The following is a 20,595-nucleotide window of genomic DNA, read 5'->3' on the forward strand; positions in this document are numbered from 1 at the left end:
TGCAGAGGGGAGGCGAGGTGCAAAAACAAAGCACACTGAAAATTAATGATGTTTCTTGTATTTCATGCCGAGAGCTACCCAAGCGTTCACCACTTTTTAGCCGCGTCGCAAGACGCTGGTCATAGAGTGCCCTCTGCTGTTGTTGTTGTTGTTCTTCTTCTTGTTCTTCTTCTTGTTCTTGCAGAGAAGACAAAACCTCAAAGCTCCACCCATTCTGGGAACCATAGCTCCACCCATTGTGGGAGAGGCTTCATATAAACAAATATCCACCATTTTATTAACTCGCATAGCTTTGAGGCCTGTTTTGTAGGCCCGTGGTGTCTTCCTCTCTCACACAGTTTTATTTCAAATCAAATTCGATATATCATTTCATTTTTCACAGTCGCTAACATAGTTTTAGACTCGGTTGAAAAAAAAAAAAGGGAAGAAAATCCGATGAAAGTTGCCCTTTATAGAATGAAATGAATTCTCAAAGGCCTGTAACTTCAAGTCCATTGAGATATTTTTTTTTTAAATCGCGGCATGGTCAGTCATACACCGCCCGAAATAAGAGACGGGAAAATGCCGAGATATATATATTTTGTTTAAATTGCGGCATGGTCAGTCATACACCGCCCGAAATAACAGACGGGAAAATGCCGAGATATATTAAAAATTCGTCCATTTCATGACAATCGTCACGATGAAATATTTAATTTATACGTCGTCACAATAATGTGGAGAGAGGAGCACAGCTTCGTTCACGTGTCGCCACATACGGGAAATTGCTGAGATTTTTTTTTTTTAAATCGTGGCATGGTCAGTCATACACCGCCTGAAATAACAGATGGGAAAATGCCGAGATATATTAAAAATTCGTCCATTTGATGACAATCGTCACGATGAAATATTTAATTTATACATCGTCACAATAATGTGGAGAGAGGAGCATAGCTTCGTTCACGTGTCGCCACACACGGGAAATTGCCGAGATATATATTTTTTAAATCGCGGCATGGTCAGTCATACACCGCCTGAAATAACAGACGGGAAAATGCCGAGATATATTAAAAATTCGTCGCCACACACGGGAAATTGCCGAGATATATTTTCAGTTTGCACAAAAATAACATCAAGTAATCGAATCAATAGGAATGTCCTGTGCCTATAACATCGACGTTATAGGCACAGCTGCATCTAGGCATTGTGTAACATCGACGCGGCTTTTGTTTTAATTAAAACTTTTTGTACTTGTTTGTATACAGAGTCCGGAGTCGTAGAAGAACTAGAAAACTGAACGGAACAGGATGCAACATAATTAATAAAAGGAACAGTAGAGAGAGAGAGGGACACAAACAGCAGGGTTGAAGGACAAAATAGAGGGGTTTGGGGGTAGAGGAGGTGGGGTGGGTTAACTGCTTTGGGATGTGCACTTAATGAGTGCATTGTGAGTGCAATGTTTATCCTTAACAGATCCCAGAGGCTTCGGCCTTTAATAAAATGCCATCACAGTTCCATTAAGTGACAATTCTCACCAAATTCCTGTGAAGCATCCATTTGTAGATGTGCTGATGTGGGATTGGTGAAGGATACAGTTTTCCCTGTAAGAGAAAAGCCACCACATCACATATGACTTGTGCTTGGAAAAATAGAATGACGGATGTGATTGATTGAGGCAAGTTTGCTTGAGTATATATTGCATGAAAACCAATTTGGCTTCCGTCGTGAATTCTGCCCGAGGGTCAAAATGTCAACGAATGTTGATGAAATATCGAAAGCCTCTTGGGGTCACCCGGGACTTCCAGGTTGATCAAGCAGAAGTTTCTCACCAAATTCTGCTCTCGTTTGTTTCCTTCAAGCTAAAGCTGAACTGAATCATTGTACAGTCATAGGAAGCAGTAATTGCTCATCAGTTTCCACTTTCATCTTGGAAAGGGAATTGCAGTGAGGAGCACTGCGGAGGTTTTAATCGCATAATGTGATATATTGTATAATCGATCACAATGTTCTCATAACTCATAACATAACATAAACTCATAACATATAACGTTCTCATAACATAAACAACAACAACCACGGTTCCCGAAAAAGGCCAACCCCGCTTTGCGGGGAAAAATGGCCTCTAAAGGTGGTTTTTTATTTATTTATAATGTTCTCATAACTACGTCAGTAAAGCAGATCATTTTTATTGTGTACTTTATGGGTGTTTGGATCATTGATTACTAGAACTAGCAACAGTACCCGCCGTAAGGGCGGGGCTTCAATTGGGAGGCCCAAATGAAAAGGCAAAATATCAGAAATTGAAGGGTTTTAAAATTTTAAACGATTTATATAAACATCCGTTAAATCATATCACACGCAAATCATCAAAATCTAAACAGTATTTGCAGAATTTCATTAAAAGCCGCATCACTGTTCATATCGGTAAATATTCCATCGTGTTTGGAAAATTGGAAAAATTGGAAAATTGGAAGGAAAAAAATGGAAAAACAATATAGCCTATTTTACTCCAGGGGGTCCCAGGATTACCCACCCAAAATATCGTTGCGATCGGTTCAGCCGTTTTTGCAGTACCTGGGAACGGACCGACAGACGGACAGACGGACATTTGGTGAATTATAGTAAGATGAGATGAGTTTGCTTCCAACAGAAGTTTTGGAATCGATATGTATTGCTGGTATTGGTTAATATTTCATTTGTTAAACATTTTCACACCCAAAAAGTAAGTGTTTAAACTTCCTGAAATTATAATCAGGATTAATTACTCTTTTTTAACTTCTGTTTTTTCTTTAACTCTGAGGTTCATGGATGCCAGAAACACGAGTGGCGTGTTCAAATAGGAATGTTAAACAGGTTAACCCTCAATGATGGAAGGCCACATCAATTTGAAAAGTGGATCCATGCCATTAATTTAGTGAAATACCAGCGCAAGACAATGTTTACCAAAAATAGCTGCACAAAACATTAAAGATGTGGAAAGGTACACTTGGTCTTCTAATGCCTTTGCTCATGTGTATGGTATGCATATGTAGAGGTTCTTTCGTGAGCCTTGCACACCAAAAAGCCATTTAAATGTTGGACAGTTTGACAAAGAACAGCAGCCTTGGGCCTTCTGCAAATGGCACAACGAAGGACTGCAAAAGGCACTCTGCTGCCCTGGTGTTTGTGTTGACGAGGGCCACATGACTGCTTGCATCCGAGGGCCGATGCACACGGTGACGAATCCTCCTGCCTGTGAAAAACCCAGATGACAGTCTATAGCTGGACTGGGATTCGAACCCAGGCTAAAAAAGCCATTTATATGTTGAACAGCTGGACAAAGACCAGCATGCCTTAGGCCTTGTGCATAAGGCAGTAATAAGGCCAACTTTTCTTTTACGATGTATGCACAACGGGTGATCAAAATGTTCTCACAAGGAGACCTAATAATCCAATAAATGGCAACGTTTTTTATTTAAAAAAATCTTTACTTTAATTTCAAAATATTAAAAGAAATATATATATTTTTAAATGCCGATGCATTTACAGTCACGTGAAAAAGTAAGTACACCACATGTAAAGTTTGGACTTTTTCAACATATTTCAACATACAGCTATTTGATCTTCATTTCAACAATATTGATAGACAAAGGTGATATAATATAACAAATATCATGAAACATTTACATTTTGTAGTCAATTGTATAATTTAAATAAACATAAATGCAAATTTCGCATGTGGAAAAAGTAAGTACACCCCTACATTTATCACTACTTCAAATACATAAAATTAGAATCAGGTGCACCAGCTCAGGTGCAAATGATTAGAATATTGTTAGAGAGGATCTTGGAGGAACCTGTCTTATTTAAACCTCAGACCTTTAGTTTGGTTTGCTCTTTGTTGTTGAAGTGTGCGGCGTCACCATGCCTAGATGAAAAGAGCTCTCTGAGGCCTTCGGAAAGAAGGTTATAGATGCCTACGAATCTGGGAAGGGATTTAAAAAGATCTCCAAACAATTTGAAATCAATCATTCGACTGTCCGGAAGATCATCTACAAGTGGAGAAGATTCCAAACAACTGCCAACTTGTTCAGGCCAGGCCATCCCAGCAAGTTCAGCCCGAGAGCAGACCGCAAGATGCTGAAAGAAGTCTCTAAGAACCCCAGAATGTCATCACGGGACCTGCAGGTAGCTCTTGCCACTGTTGATGTAAAAGTGCACGAGTCTACCATTAGAAAGAGGGTGCACAAATTTGATATACATGGGAGGTGTGCCAGGAGGAAACCTTTGCCATCCAGAAAGAACATCAGGGCAAGACTAAAGTTTGCCAATGAACACCTTGGCAAAGACCAGCACTTCTGGAACAATGTGCTCTGGACAGATGAGTCAAAGGTAGAGCTATTTGGCCACAGTACCAGAAGACATGTTTGGTGAAAACCAAAGACAGCATTTGACCACAAGAACCTGATACCAACTGTAAAGCATGGTGGTAGAAATATTATGGTTTGGGGCAGCCTTGCTGCATCAGGGCCTGGGCAGCTCACCATCGCATAATCCACTATGAATTCTTCATTGTACCAGAGGGTGCTTGAGGATAATGTGAGGCCATCTGTCGGAAAGTTGAAGCTCACCCGAAGGTGGACCTTGCAACATGACAATGACCCTAAACATACCAGTAAATCCACCAAGGAATGGCTGAAAAGAAAGAAATGGAGGGTTCTGCAATGGCCCAGTCAAAGCCCGGATCTAAATCCCATTGAGATGTTGTGGGGGGATTTGAAACGAGCTGTGCATGCAAGAAATCCCTCATACATCGCACAGCTGAAAGAATTCTGCATGGAGGAGTGGGCAAAAATTTCTCTCAGTCGATGTCAGAGACTGGTAGACAGTTATAAGAAACGCCTACTTGAGGTTGTTTCTGCCAAAGGGAGCAATACCACCTATTGGAGCCAAGGGTGTACTTACTTTTTCCACATGCGAAATTTGCATTTATGTTTATTTAAATTGTACAATGGACTACAAAATGTAAATGTTTCATGATATTTGTTATATTATATCACCTTTATCTATCAATATTGTTGAAATGAAGATCAAATAGCTGTATGTTGAAATAGGTTGAAAAAGTAAAAACTTTACATGGGGTGTACTTACTTTTTCACGTGACTGTAAGTGTAATAGTTAGCAAATAAATATTATTACTTTTTAATTATATGTATCTTACTATAATTCACCAAATGTCTGTCTGTCTGTCTGTCCGTTCCCAGATGCCGCAAAAACGGCTGAACCGATCGCAACGAAATTTTGGGTGGGTAATCCTGAGACCCCCTGGAGTAAAATAGGTGATATTGTTTTTCCAATTTCAGCTTTGGTCTCCAGCATTTTCAGGTTTGGACTCCCGCATAACGTTATTGTCCTGGGTACCGCAAAAACGGCTGCACCGATCGCAACGATACACCTCCATGCCCGTGGGATTCCCACGGGTGACCCCACTAGTCTGTATAATTCAAAAATAAAAAGTAGGTATTTCTTGGATTATTGCCAGTATCTCAATCCAATAACTTTTTAACTCCTCATGTATCCTTACTATAACTAACAGACCAATGTGTGTTTGTTTGTGTGTTTGTGTGTTTGTCGCGCTAATTCTCCAACAGTTCTGGGCCAATTACACAAGACTTTCTACATAGGATCACTACACCATGACCATTGACCCCAATTAGTGTATTGGGGTGTTTTTATATTTGTCGATGGTTTTGGGTGATGGCACCCAAATTCTCTGTAAATGTGTATCGTGTAGCGCCGCTCCAGGTGGGAGAAGGTAGTACAAGTCCACCCTTTGCAATCGTGTTCCTGTCCCCCACGTTTTCCAGTCCGTTGAGATGTTTTGAATTATGCAGCAAGAAGTATTTTGGAGAGGTATTTTGAATTACACATTTGAATAAGGACAATAATACAAGCCCCCTGACCGCTCCCATGCGGAGCGGGTCCTTCTACAGGGTGGTGTTTAAAAAGTTATTCGAGAACCCTAAATAATTGCCATACACTGAAGAACTATATCTGTTAGGAACCTAATATTTTGTGTAAATGTTGCCTCATGTTAGAGAAAGATGTAACCTGATCCTGAGATTTATCAGCGATCACGTGATTTATCACTTGAACCGGCAGTGACGTTTAACAGTTTTCACTCAGTCACGCCATGGCGCTCACTGTGGAAGAACGTGTGTTTCTCGTCAAACGTCACATCAACAATATATACTCGAGGGAATGTCAAGTTGCATTTAAAAACCGCTTTGGTGGTCGAATAAAACGTTCAAAATGAGTGATATGGGAACAGGTGAAGCAGTTCAGAGAAACAGGTGTGTGAAAGTTAAAAATCAGTGATATGGAAACTAGTGAAGCAGGTTAGAGAAACAGGTGTGTGAAAGTTAAAAATCAGTGATATGGAAACTAGTGAAGCAGGTTCGAGAAACAGGTGTGTGAAAGCGAAAAATCAGTGATATGGAAACTGGTGAAGCAGGTTAGAGAAACAGGTGTGTGAACGTTAAAAATCAGTGACATGGAAACTAGTGAAGCAGGTCAGAGAAACAGGTGTGTGAAAGTTAAAAATCAGTGATATGGAAACTAGTGAAACAGGTTCGAGAAACAGGTGTGTGAAAGTTAAAAATCAGTGATATGGAAACTGGTGAAGCAGGTTAGAGAAACAGGTGTGTGAAAGTTAAAAATCAGTGACATGGAAACTAGTGAAGCAGGTCAGAGAAACAGGTGTGTGAAAGTTAAAAATCAGTGACATGGAAACTAGTGAAGCAGGTCAGAGAAACAGGTGTGTGAAAGTTAAAAATCAGTGATATGGAAACGAGTGAAGCAGGTCAGAGAAACAGGTGTGTGAAAGCTAAAAATCAGTGATATGGAAACTAGTGAAGCAGGTTAGGGAAACAGGTGTGTGAAAGTTAAAAATCAGTGATATGGAAACTAGTGAAGCAGGTTAGGGAAACAGGTGTGTGAAAGCTAAAAATCAGTGATATGGAAACTGGTGAAGCAGGTTAGAGAAACAGGTGTGTGAAAGTTAAAAATCAGTGATATGGAAACTAGTGAAGCAGGTTAGAGAAACAGGTGTGTGAAAGTTAAAAATCAGTGATATGGAAACTAGTGAAGCAGGTTAGAGAAACAGGTGTGTGAAAGCGAAAATTCAGTGATATGGAAACTGGTGAAGCAGGTTAGAGAAACAGGTGTGTGAACGTTAAAAATCAGTGACATGGAAACTAGTGAAGCAGGTCAGAGAAACAGGTGTGTGAAAGTTAAAAATCAGTGATATGGAAACTAGTGAAACAGGTTCGAGAAACAGGTGTGTGAAAGTTAAAAAGCAGTGATATGGAAACTCGTGAAGCAGGTTAGAGAAACAGGTGTGTGAAAGCTAAAAATCAGTGATATGGAAACTAGTGAAGCAGGTTAGAGAAACAGGTGTGTGAAAGCTAAAAATCAGTGATATGGAAACTGGTGAAGCAGGTTGGAGAAACAGGTGTGTGAAAGTTAAAAATCAGTGATATGAAAACTGGTGAAGCAGGTTGGAGAAACAGGTGTGTGAAAGCTAAAAATCAGTGATATGGAAACTGGTGAAGCAGGTGAGAGAAACAGGTGTGTGAAAGCTAAAAATCAGTGATATGGAAACTAGTGAAGCAGGTTAGCGAAACAGGTGTGTGAAAGTAAAAAATCAGTGACATGGAAACTAGTGAAGCAGGTCAGAGAAACAGGTGTGTGAAAGTTAAAAATCAGTGATATGGAAACTAGTGAAACAGGTTCGAGAAACAGGTGTGTGAAAGCTAAAAATCAGTGATATGGAAACTGGTGAAGCAGGTTCGAGAAACAGGTGTGTGAAAGTTAAAAATCAGTGATATGGAAACTGGTGAAGCAGGTTAGAGAAACAGGTGTGTGAATGTTAAAAATCAGTGATATGGAAACCAGTGAAACAGGTTCGAGAAACAGGTGTGTGAAAGCTAAAAATCAGTGATATGGAAACTGGTGAAGCAGGTTAGAGAAACAGGTGTGTGAAAGCTAAAAATCAGTGATATGGAAACGGGTGAAGCAGGTTAGAGAAACAGGTGTGTGAAAGTTAATAATCAGTGATATGGAAACTGGTGAAGCAGGTTAGAGAAACAGGTGTGTGAAAGTTAATAATCAGTGATATGGAAACTGGTGAAACAGGTTCGAGAAACAGGTGTGTGAAAGTTAATAATCAGTGATATGGAAACTGGTGAAGCAGGTTAGAGAAACAGGTGTGTGAAAGTTAAAAATCATTGATATGGAAACTAGTGAAGCAGGTTAGAGAAACAGGTGTGTGAAAGCTAAAAATCAGTGATATGGAAACTGGTGAAGCAGGTTCGAGAAACAGGTGTGCGAAAGCAAAAATCATTGATATGGAAACTAGTGAAGCAGGTTAGAGAAACAGGTGTGTGAAAGTTAAAAATCAGTGATATGGAAACTAGTGAAGCAGGTTAGAGAAACAGGTGTGTGAAAGTTAAAAATCAATGATATGGAAACTAGTGAAGCAGGTTAGAGAAACAGGTGTGTGAAAGCAAAAATCATTGATATGGAAACTAGTGAAGCAGGTTAGAGAAACACATGTGTGAAAGTTAAAAATCAGTGATATGGAAACGAGTGAAGCAGGTTCGAGAAACAGGTGTGTGAATGTTAAAAATCAGTGATATTCGAAACTGGTGAAACGGGTTAGAGAAACAGGTGTGTGAAAGTTAAAAATCAGTGATATGGAAACTGGTGGAGCAGGTTAGAGAAACAGGTGTGTGAAAGCTAAAAATCAGTGATATGGAAACTGGTGAAGCAGGTCAGAGAAACAGGTGTGTGAAAGCTAAAAATCATTGATATGGAAACTGGTGGAGCACGTTAGAGAAACAGGTGTGTGAAAGCTAAAAATCAGTGATATGGAAACTGGTGAAGCAGGTCAGAGAAACAGGTGTGTGAAAGCTAAAAATCATTGATATGGAAACTGGTGAAGTAGGTTCGAGAAACAGGTGTGTGAAAGTTAAAAATCAGTGATATGGAAACTGGTGAAGTAGTTTAGAGAAACAGGTGTGTGGAAGTTAAAAATCAGTGACATGGAAACTGGTGAAGCAGGTTAGAGAAACAGGTGTGTGAAAGTTAAAAATCAGAGACATGGAAACTGGTGAAGCAGGTTGGAGAAACAGGTGTGTGAAAGTTAAAAATCAGTGATATGGAGACTGGTGAAGTAGTTTAGAGAAACAGGTGTGTGAAAGTTAAAAATCAGTGACATGGAAACTGGTGAAGCAGGTTAGAGAAACAGGTGTGTGAAAGTTAAAAATCAGAGACATGGAAACTGGTGAAGCAGGTTGGAGAAACAGGTGTGTGAAAGTAAAAAATCAGTGATATGGAAACTCGTGAAGCAGATCAGAGAAACAGGTGTGTGAAAGCAAAAATCAGTGATATGGAAACTAGTGAAACAGGTCAGAGAAACAGGTGTGTGAAAGTTAAAAATCAGTGATATGGAAACTCGTGATGCAGGTTAGAGAAACAGGTGTGTGAATGTTAAAAATCAGTGATATGGAAACTGGTGAAGCAGGTTAGAGAAACAGGTGTGTGAACGTTAAAAATCAGTGATATGGAAACTAGTGAAACAGGTTGGAGAAACAGGTGTGTGAAAGTAAAAAATCAGTGATATGGAAACTGGTGAAGCAGGTTAGAGAAACAGGTGTGTGAAAGTTAAAAATCAGTGATATGGAAACTAGTGAAACAGGTTGGAGAAACAGGTGTGTGAAAGCTAAAAATCAGTGATATGGAGATGGGTGAAGCAGGTTGGAGAAACAGGTGTGTGAAAGTTAAAAATCGGTGATATGGAAACTGGTGAAGCAGGTTAGAGAAACAGGTGTGTGAAAGTTAAAAATCAGTGATATGGAAATTGGTGAAAAAGGTTATAGAAACAGGTGTGTGAAAGTTAAAAATCATTGATATGGAAACTGGTGAAGCAGGTTACAGAAACACGTGTGTGAAAGTTAAAAATCAGTGATATGGAAATTGGTGAAACAGGTTAGAGAAACAGGTGTGTGAAAGTTAAAAATCAGTGATATGGAAACTGGTGAAGTAGGTTCGAGAAACAGGTGTGTGAAAGTTAAAAATCAGTGATATGGAAACTGTTGAAGCAGGTTAGAGAAACAGGTGTGTAAAAGTTAAAAATCAGTGATATGGAAACTCGTGAAGCAGATCAGAGAAACAGGTGTGTGAAAGCAAAAATCAGTGATATGGAAACTAGTGAAACAGGTCAGAGAAACAGGTGTGTGAAAGCAAAAATCAGTGATATGGAAACTAGTGAAGCAGTTCAGAGAAACAGGTGTGTGAAAGTTAAAAATCAGTGATATGGAAACTGGTGAAGCAGGTTCGAGAAACAGGTGTGTGAACGTTAAAAATCAGTGATATGGAAACTAGTGAAACAGGTTGGAGAAACAGGTGTGTGAAAGTTAAAAATCAGTGATATGGAAACTGGTGAAGCAGGTTAGAGAAACAGGTGTGTGAAAGTAAAAAATCAGTGATATGGAAACTAGAGAAACAGGTTGGAGAAACAGGTGTGTGAATGTTAAAAATCAGTGATATGGAAACTGGTGAAGCAGGTTGGAGAAACAGGTGTGTGAAAGCTAAAAATCAGTGATATGGAAACTGGTGAAGCAGGTTCGAGAAACAGGTGTGTGAAAGCTAAAAATCAGTGATATGGAAACTGGTGAAGGAGGTTCGAGAAACAGGTGTGTGAAAGTTAAAAATCAGTGATATGAAAACTGGTGAAGCAGGTTAGAGAAACAGGTGTGTGAAAGTTAAAAATCAGTGATATGGAAACTAGTGAAACAGGTTCGAAAAACAGGTGTGTGAAAGTTAAAAATCAGTGATGTGGAGACTGGTGAAGCAGGTTAGAGAAACAGGTGTGTGAAAGTTAACAAGTACAAAAAGTTTTAATTAAAACAAAAGCCGCGTCGATGTTACACAATGCCTAGATGCAGCTGTGCCTATAACGTCGATGTTATAAGCACAGGACATTCCTATTGATTCGATTACTTGATGTTATTTTTGTGCAAAGTGAAAATATATCTCGGCAATTTCCCGTGTGTGGCGACGAATTTTTAATATATCTCGGCATTTTCCCGTCTGTTATTTCAGGCGGTGTATGACTGAGCATGCCGCGATTTAAACAAAATATATATATCTCGGCATTTTCCCGTCTCTTATTTCGGGCGGTGTATGACTGAACATGCCGCGATTAAAAAAAAATATATGTCAATGGACTTGAAGTTACAGGCCTTTGAGAATTCATTTCGTTCTATAAAGGGCAACTTTCATCGCATTTTCTTCCCGTTTTACGTCAAATTAAATATTTCATCGTGACGATTGTCATCAAATGGACGAATTTTAAATATATCTCGGCATTTTCCCGTCTGTTATTTCGGGCGGTGTATGACTGACCATTGCGCGATTTAAACAAAATATATATATCTCGGCATTTTCCCGTCTCTTATTTCGGGCGGTGTATGACTGAGCATTCCGCGATTTAAAAAATATATATGTCAATGGACTTGAAGTTACAGGCCTTTGAGAATTCATTTCGTTCTATAAAGGGCAACTTTCATCGCATTTTCTGCCCGTTTTTTTTCAACCGAGTCTAAAACTATGTTGGCGACTGTGAAAAATGAAATGATATATCGAATTTGATTTGAAAGAAAACTGTGTGAGAGGAAGACACCACGGGCCTACAAAACAGGCCTCAAAGTTATGCGAGTTAATAAAATGGTGGATATTTGTTTATATGAAGGCTCTCCCAGAATGGGTGGAGCTTTGAGGTTTTGTCTACTCTGCAAGAACAACGACAAGAAGAAGAAGAAGAAGTAGCGGAAGAAGACGTGATAACAACAACAACAGCAGAGTGCACTCTCTGAGCAGCGTCTGCGACGCGGCTAAAAATCAGTGATATGGAAACTGGTGAAGCAGGTTAGGGAAACAGGTGTGTGAAAGCTAAAAATCAGTGATATGGAAACTGGTGAAGCAGGTTAGAGAAACAGGTGTGTGAAAGTTAAAAATCAGTGATATGGAAACTAGTGAAGCAGGTTAGAGAAACAGGTGTGTGAAAGTTAAAAATCAGTGATATGGAAACTAGTGAAGCAGGTTCGAGAAACAGGTGTGTGAAAGCGAAAAATCAGTGATATGGAAACTGGTGAAGCAGGTTAGAGAAACAGGTGTGTGAACGTTAAAAATCAGTGACATGGAAACTAGTGAAGCAGGTCAGAGAAACAGGTGTGTGAAAGTTAAAAATCAGTGATATGGAAACTAGTGAAACAGGTTCGAGAAACAGGTGTGTGAAAGTTAAAAATCAGTGATATGGAAACTGGTGAAGCAGGTTAGAGAAACAGGTGTGTGAAAGTTAAAAATCAGTGACATGGAAACTAGTGAAGCAGGTCAGAGAAACAGGTGTGTGAAAGTTAAAAATCAGTGACATGGAAACTAGTGAAGCAGGTCAGAGAAACAGGTGTGTGAAAGTTAAAAATCAGTGATATGGAAACTAGTGAAGCAGGTTAGGGAAACAGGTGTGTGAAAGCTAAAAATCAGTGATATGGAAACTGGTGAAGCAGGTTAGAGAAACAGGTGTGTGAAAGTTAAAAATCAGTGATATGGAAACTGGTGAAGCAGGTTAGAGAAACAGGTGTGTGAAAGTTAAAAATCAGTGACATGGAAACTAGTGAAGCAGGTCAGAGAAACAGGTGTGTGAAAGTTAAAAATCAGTGATATGGAAACGAGTGAAGCAGGTCAGAGAAACAGGTGTGTGAAAGCTAAAAATCAGTGATATGGAAACTAGTGAAGCAGGTTAGGGAAACAGGTGTGTGAAAGTTAAAAATCAGTGATATGGAAACTAGTGAAGCAGGTTAGGGAAACAGGTGTGTGAAAGCTAAAAATCAGTGATATGGAAACTGGTGAAGCAGGTTAGAGAAACAGGTGTGTGAAAGTTAAAAATCAGTGATATGGAAACTAGTGAAGCAGGTTAGAGAAACAGGTGTGTGAAAGTTAAAAATCAGTGATATGGAAACTAGTGAAGCAGGTTAGAGAAACAGGTGTGTGAAAGCGAAAAATCAGTGATATGGAAACTGGTGAAGCAGGTTAGAGAAACAGGTGTGTGAACGTTAAAAATCAGTGACATGGAAACTAGTGAAGCAGGTCAGAGAAACAGGTGTGTGAAAGTTAAAAATCAGTGATATGGAAACTAGTGAAACAGGTTCGAGAAACAGGTGTGTGAAAGTTAAAAAGCAGTGATATGGAAACTAGTGAAGCAGGTTAGAGAAACAGGTGTGTGAAAGCTAAAAATCAGTGATATGGAAACTAGTGAAGCAGGTTAGAGAAACAGGTGTGTGAAAGCTAAAAATCAGTGATATGGAAACTGGTGAAGCAGGTTGGAGAAACAGGTGTGTGAAAGTTAAAAATCAGTGATATGAAAACTGGTGAAGCAGGTTGGAGAAACAGGTGTGTGAAAGCTAAAAATCAGTGATATGGAAACTGGTGAAGCAGGTGAGAGAAACAGGTGTGTGAAAGCTAAAAATCAGTGATATGGAAACTAGTGAAGCAGGTTAGGGAAACAGGTGTGTGAAAGTAAAAAATCAGTGACATGGAAACTAGTGAAGCAGGTCAGAGAAACAGGTGTGTGAAAGTTAAAAATCAGTGATATGGAAACTAGTGAAACAGGTTCGAGAAACAGGTGTGTGAAAGCTAAAAATCAGTGATATGGAAACTGGTGAAGCAGGTTCGAGAAACAGGTGTGTGAAAGTTAAAAATCAGTGATATGGAAACTGGTGAAGCAGGTTAGAGAAACAGGTGTGTGAATGTTAAAAATCAGTGATATGGAAACCAGTGAAACAGGTTCGAGAAACAGGTGTGTGAAAGCTAAAAATCAGTGATATGGAAACTGGTGAAGCAGGTTAGAGAAACAGGTGTGTGAAAGCTAAAAATCAGTGATATGGAAACGGGTGAAGCAGGTTAGAGAAACAGGTGTGTGAAAGTTAATAATCAGTGATATGGAAACTGGTGAAGCAGGTTAGAGAAACAGGTGTGTGAAAGTTAATAATCAGTGATATGGAAACTGGTGAAACAGGTTCGAGAAACAGGTGTGTGAAAGTTAAAAATCATTGATATGGAAACTAGTGAAGCAGGTTAGAGAAACAGGTGTGTGAAAGCTAAAAATCAGTGATATGGAAACTGGTGAAGCAGGTTCGAGAAACAGGTGTGCGAAAGCAAAAATCATTGATATGGAAACTAGTGAAGCAGGTTAGAGAAACAGGTGTGTGAAAGTTAAAAATCAGTGATATGGAAACTAGTGAAGCAGGTTCGAGAAACAGGTGTGTGAATGTTAAAAATCAGTGATATTGGAAACTGGTGAAACGGGTTAGAGAAACAGGTGTGTGAAAGTTAAAAATCAATGATATGGAAACTAGTGAAGCAGGTTAGAGAAACAGGTGTGTGAAAGCAAAAATCATTGATATGGAAACTAGTGAAGCAGGTTAGAGAAACACATGTGTGAAAGTTAAAAATCAGTGATATGGAAACGAGTGAAGCAGGTTCGAGAAACAGGTGTGTGAATGTTAAAAATCAGTGATATTCGAAACTGGTGAAACGGGTGAGAGAAACAGGTGTGTGAAAGTTAAAAATCAGTGATATGGAAACTGGTGGAGCAGGTTAGAGAAACAGGTGTGTGAAAGCTAAAAATCAGTGATATGGAAACTGGTGAAGCAGGTCAGAGAAACAGGTGTGTGAAAGCTAAAAATCATTGATATGGAAACTGGTGGAGCACGTTAGAGAAACAGGTGTGTGAAAGCTAAAAATCAGTGATATGGAAACTGGTGAAGCAGGTCAGAGAAACAGGTGTGTGAAAGCTAAAAATCATTGATATGGAAACTGGTGGAGCAGGTCAGAGAAACAGGTGTGTGAAAGCTAAAAATCATTGATATGGAAACTGGTGGAGCACGTTAGAGAAACAGGTGTGTGAAAGAAAAAAATCAGTGATATGGAAACTGGTGAAGCAGGTTAGAGAAACACGTGTGTGAAAGTTAAAAATCACTGATATGGAAATTGGTGAAGCAGGTTAGAGAAACAGGTGTGTGAAAGTTAAAAATCAGTGATATGGAAACTAGTGAAGCAGGTTAGAGAAACAGGTGTGTGAAAGTTAAAAATCAATGATATGGAAACTAGTGAAGCAGGTTAGAGAAACAGGTGTGTGAAAGTAAAAACATTGATATGGAAACTGGTGAAGCAGGTTAGAGAAACAGGTGTGTGAAAGTTAAAAATCAATGATATGGAAACTAGTGAAGCAGGTTAGAGAAACAGGTGTGTGAAAGTTAAAAAGCAGTGATATGGAAACTGGTGAAGCAGGTTGGAGAAACAGGTGTGTGAAAGTTAAAAAGCAGTGATATGGAAACTGGTGAAGCAGGTTGGAGAAACAGGTGTGTGAATGTTAAAAATCAGTGATTTGGAAACTGGAGAAGCAGGTTAGAGAAACAGGTGTGTGAATGTTAAAAAATCAGTGATATGGAAACTGGTGAAACAGGTGAGACGAAACAGGTGTGTGAATGTTAAAAATCAGTGATATGGAAAGTGGTGAAACAGGTGAGACGAAACAGGTGTGTGAAAGTAAAAAATCAGTGATATGGAAACTGGTAAAACAGGTTGGAGAAACAGGTGTGTGAAAGTTAATCATTGATATGGAAATTAGTGAAGCAGGTTAGAGAAACAGGTGTGTGAAAGTTAAAAATCAGTGATATGGAAACTAGTGAAGCAGGTTAGAGAAACAGGTGTGTGAAAGTTAAAAATCATTGATATGGAAACTGGTGAAGCAGGTTAGAGAAACAGGTGTGTGAAAGTTAAAAATCATTGATATGGAAACTGGTGAAGCAGGTTAGAGAAACAGGTGTGTGAAAGTTAAAAATCATTGATATGGAAACTAGTGAAGCAGGTTAGAGAAACAGGTGTGTGAAAGCTAAAAATCAGTGATATGGAAACTGGTGAAGCAGGTTCGAGAAACAGGTGTGTGAATGTTAAAAATCAGTGATATGGAAACTAGTGAAGCAGGTTAGAGAAACAGGTGTGTGAAAGTTAAAAATCATTGACATGGAAACTGGTGAAGCAGGTCAGAGAAACAGGTGTGTGAAAGTTAAAAATCACTGATATGGAAACTGGTGAAGCAGGTTCGAGAAACAGGTGTGTGAATGTTAAAAATCAGTGATATGGAAACTAGTGAAGCAGGTTAGAGAAACAGGTGTGTGAAAGTTAAAAATCATTGACGTGGAAACTGGTGAAGCAGGTCAGAGAAACAGGTGTGTGAAAGCTAAAAATCAGTGATATGGAAACTGGTGAAGCACGTTAGAGAAACAGGTGTGTGAATGTTAAAAATCAGTGATATGGAAACTAGTGAAGCAGGTTAGAGAAACAGGTGTGTGAAATTTAAAAATCATTGACATGGAAACTGGTGAAGCAGGTCAGAGAAACAGGTGTGTGAAAGTTAAAAATCACTGATATGGAAACTGGTGAAGCACGTTAGAGAAACAGGTGTGTGAAAGTTAAAAATCATTGAAATGGAAACTGGTGAAGCAGGTTAGAGAAACAGGTGTGTGAAAGCTAAAAATCAGTGATATGGAAACTGGTGAAGCAGGTTCGAGAAACAGGTGTGTGAAAGCTAAAAATCAGTGATATGGAAACGGGTGAAGCAGGTTAGAGAAACAGGTGTGTGAAAGTTAATAATCAGTGATATGGAAACTGGTGAAGCAGGTTAGAGAAACAGGTGTGTGAAAGTTAATAATCAGTGATATGGAAACTGGTGAAACAGGTTCGAGAAACAGGTGTGTGAAAGTTAAAAATCATTGATATGGAAACTAGTGAAGCAGGTTAGAGAAACAGGTGTGTGAAAGCTAAAAATCAGTGATATGGAAACTGGTGAAGCAGGTTCGAGAAACAGGTGTGCGAAAGCAAAAATCATTGATATGGAAACTAGTGAAGCAGGTTAGAGAAACAGGTGTGTGAAAGTTAAAAATCAGTGATATGGAAACTAGTGAAGCAGGTTCGAGAAACAGGTGTGTGAATGTTAAAAATCAGTGATATTGGAAACTGGTGAAACGGGTTAGAGAAACAGGTGTGTGAAAGTTAAAAATCAATGATATGGAAACTAGTGAAGCAGGTTAGAGAAACAGGTGTGTGAAAGCAAAAATCATTGATATGGAAACTAGTGAAGCAGGTTAGAGAAACACATGTGTGAAAGTTAAAAATCAGTGATATGGAAACGAGTGAAGCAGGTTCGAGAAACAGGTGTGTGAATGTTAAAAATCAGTGATATTCGAAACTGGTGAAACGGGTGAGAGAAACAGGTGTGTGAAAGTTAAAAATCAGTGATATGGAAACTGGTGGAGCAGGTTAGAGAAACAGGTGTGTGAAAGCTAAAAATCAGTGATATGGAAACTGGTGAAGCAGGTCAGAGAAACAGGTGTGTGAAAGCTAAAAATCATTGATATGGAAACTGGTGGAGCACGTTAGAGAAACAGGTGTGTGAAAGCTAAAAATCAGTGATATGGAAACTGGTGAAGCAGGTCAGAGAAACAGGTGTGTGAAAGCTAAAAATCATTGATATGGAAACTGGTGGAGCAGGTCAGAGAAACAGGTGTGTGAAAGCTAAAAATCATTGATATGGAAACTGGTGGAGCACGTTAGAGAAACAGGTGTGTGAAAGAAAAAAATCAGTGATATGGAAACTGGTGAAGCAGGTTAGAGAAACACGTGTGTGAAAGTTAAAAATCACTGATATGGAAATTGGTGAAGCAGGTTAGAGAAACAGGTGTGTGAAAGTTAAAAATCAGTGATATGGAAACTAGTGAAGCAGGTTAGAGAAACAGGTGTGTGAAAGTTAAAAATCAATGATATGGAAACTAGTGAAGCAGGTTAGAGAAACAGGTGTGTGAAAGTAAAAACATTGATATGGAAACTGGTGAAGCAGGTTAGAGAAACAGGTGTGTGAAAGTTAAAAATCAATGATATGGAAACTAGTGAAGCAGGTTAGAGAAACAGGTGTGTGAAAGTTAAAAAGCAGTGATATGGAAACTGGTGAAGCAGGTTGGAGAAACAGGTGTGTGAAAGTTAAAAAGCAGTGATATGGAAACTGGTGAAGCAGGTTGGAGAAACAGGTGTGTGAATGTTAAAAATCAGTGATTTGGAAACTGGAGAAGCAGGTTAGAGAAACAGGTGTGTGAATGTTAAAAAATCAGTGATATGGAAACTGGTGAAACAGGTGAGACGAAACAGGTGTGTGAATGTTAAAAATCAGTGATATGGAAAGTGGTGAAACAGGTGAGACGAAACAGGTGTGTGAAAGTAAAAAATCAGTGATATGGAAACTGGTAAAACAGGTTGGAGAAACAGGTGTGTGAAAGTTAATCATTGATATGGAAATTAGTGAAGCAGGTTAGAGAAACAGGTGTGTGAAAGTTAAAAATCAGTGATATGGAAACTAGTGAAGCAGGTTAGAGAAACAGGTGTGTGAAAGTTAAAAATCATTGATATGGAAACTGGTGAAGCAGGTTAGAGAAACAGGTGTGTGAAAGTTAAAAATCATTGATATGGAAACTGGTGAAGCAGGTTAGAGAAACAGGTGTGTGAAAGTTAAAAATCATTGATATGGAAACTAGTGAAGCAGGTTAGAGAAACAGGTGTGTGAAAGCTAAAAATCAGTGATATGGAAACTGGTGAAGCAGGTTCGAGAAACAGGTGTGTGAATGTTAAAAATCAGTGATATGGAAACTAGTGAAGCAGGTTAGAGAAACAGGTGTGTGAAAGTTAAAAATCATTGACATGGAAACTGGTGAAGCAGGTCAGAGAAACAGGTGTGTGAAAGTTAAAAATCACTGATATGGAAACTGGTGAAGCAGGTTCGAGAAACAGGTGTGTGAATGTTAAAAATCAGTGATATGGAAACTAGTGAAGCAGGTTAGAGAAACAGGTGTGTGAAAGTTAAAAATCATTGACGTGGAAACTGGTGAAGCAGGTCAGAGAAACAGGTGTGTGAAAGCTAAAAATCAGTGATATGGAAACTGGTGAAGCACGTTAGAGAAACAGGTGTGTGAATGTTAAAAATCAGTGATATGGAAACTAGTGAAGCAGGTTAGAGAAACAGGTGTGTGAAATTTAAAAATCATTGACATGGAAACTGGTGAAGCAGGTCAGAGAAACAGGTGTGTGAAAGTTAAAAATCACTGATATGGAAACTGGTGAAGCACGTTAGAGAAACAGGTGTGTGAAAGTTAAAAATCATTGAAATGGAAACTGGTGAAGCAGGTTAGAGAAACAGGTGTGTGAAAGCTAAAAATCAGTGATATGGAAACTGGTGAAGCAGGTTCGAGAAACAGGTGTGTGAAAGCTAAAAATCAGTGATATGGAAACTAGTGAAGCAGGTTAGAGAAACAGGTGTGTAAAAGTTAAAAATCAGTGATATGGAAACTGGTGAAGCACGTTAGAGAAACAGGTGTGTGAATGTTAAAAATCAGTGATATGGAAACTAGTGAAGCAGGTTCGAGAAACAGGTGTGTGAATGTTAAAAATCAGTGATATGGGAACTAGTGAAGCAGGTTCGAGAAACAGGTGTGTGAATGTTAAAAATCAGTGATATGGAAACTAGTGAAACAGGTTCGAGAAACAGGTGTGTGAAAGCTAAAAATCAGTGATATGGAAACTGGTGAAGCAGGTTAGAGAAACAGGTGTGTGAATGTTAAAAATCAGTGATATGGAAACTGGTGAAGCAGGTTAGAGAAACAGGTGTGTGAATGTTAAAAATCAGTGATATGGAAACTAGTGAAGCAGGTTAGAGAAACAGGTGTGTGAAAGCTAAAAATCAGTGATATGGAAACTGGTGAAACAGGTTAGAGAAACAGGTGTGTGAAAGTTAAAAAGCAGTGATATGGAAACTAGAGAAACAGGTGTGTGAAAGTTAAAAAATCAGTGATATGGAAACTGGTGAAACAGGTTGGAGAAACAGGTGTGTGAAAGTTAAAAAATCAGTGATATGGAAACTGGTGAAACAGGTTGGAGAAACAGGTGTGTGAAAGTTAAAAATCAGCGATATGGAAACTGGTGAAACAGGTTAGAGAAACAGGTGTGTGAAAGTTAAAAATCAGTGATTTGGAAACTGGTGAAGCAGGTTCGAGAAACAGGTGTGTGAATGTTAAAAATCAGTGATATGGAAACTGGTGAAACAGGTGAGAGACGAAACAGGTGTGTGAATGTTAAAAATCAGTGATATGGAAAGTGGTGAAACAGGTGAGAGACGAAACAGGTGTGTGAAAGTTAAAAATCAGTGATATGGAAACTAGTGAAGCAGGTTAGAGAAACAGGTGTGTGAATGTTAAAAATCATTGATATGGAAACTGGTGGAGCAGGTTAGAGAAACAGGTGTGTGAAAGTTAAAAATCATTGATATGGAAACTGGTGAAGCAGGTTAGAGAAACACGTGTGTGAAAGCTAAAAATCAGTGATATGGAAACTTGTGAAGCAGGTTCGAGAAACAGGTGTGTGAAAGCTAAAAATCATTGATATGGAAACTGGTGAAGCAGGTTAGAGAAACAG

The 20,595-nt window shown here is 39.0% G+C and overlaps 1 protein-coding gene and 1 long non-coding RNA gene across 4 annotated transcripts in view; both read left to right on the forward strand.

The window, feature by feature from the left end:
- Nucleotides 1–20,595, forward strand: part of LOC137430737 (uncharacterized) — a 265,309-nt gene that overhangs the window by 102,345 nt on the left and 142,369 nt on the right. The gene's annotated exons all lie outside the window — the stretch shown is intronic.
- Nucleotides 6,606–10,059, forward strand: LOC144892812 (uncharacterized). The gene is made up of 3 exons (XR_013623961.1): nucleotides 6,606–6,659; nucleotides 9,211–9,255; nucleotides 10,009–10,059. It is a non-coding gene; the product is annotated as an uncharacterized LOC144892812 (long non-coding RNA).

This window comes from Myxine glutinosa, chromosome 7 (genome assembly GCF_964187855.1).
Source record: "Myxine glutinosa chromosome 7, kmMyxGlut1.1, whole genome shotgun sequence".
In the NCBI taxonomy this organism is placed as follows: domain Eukaryota; kingdom Metazoa; phylum Chordata; class Myxini; order Myxiniformes; family Myxinidae; genus Myxine; species Myxine glutinosa.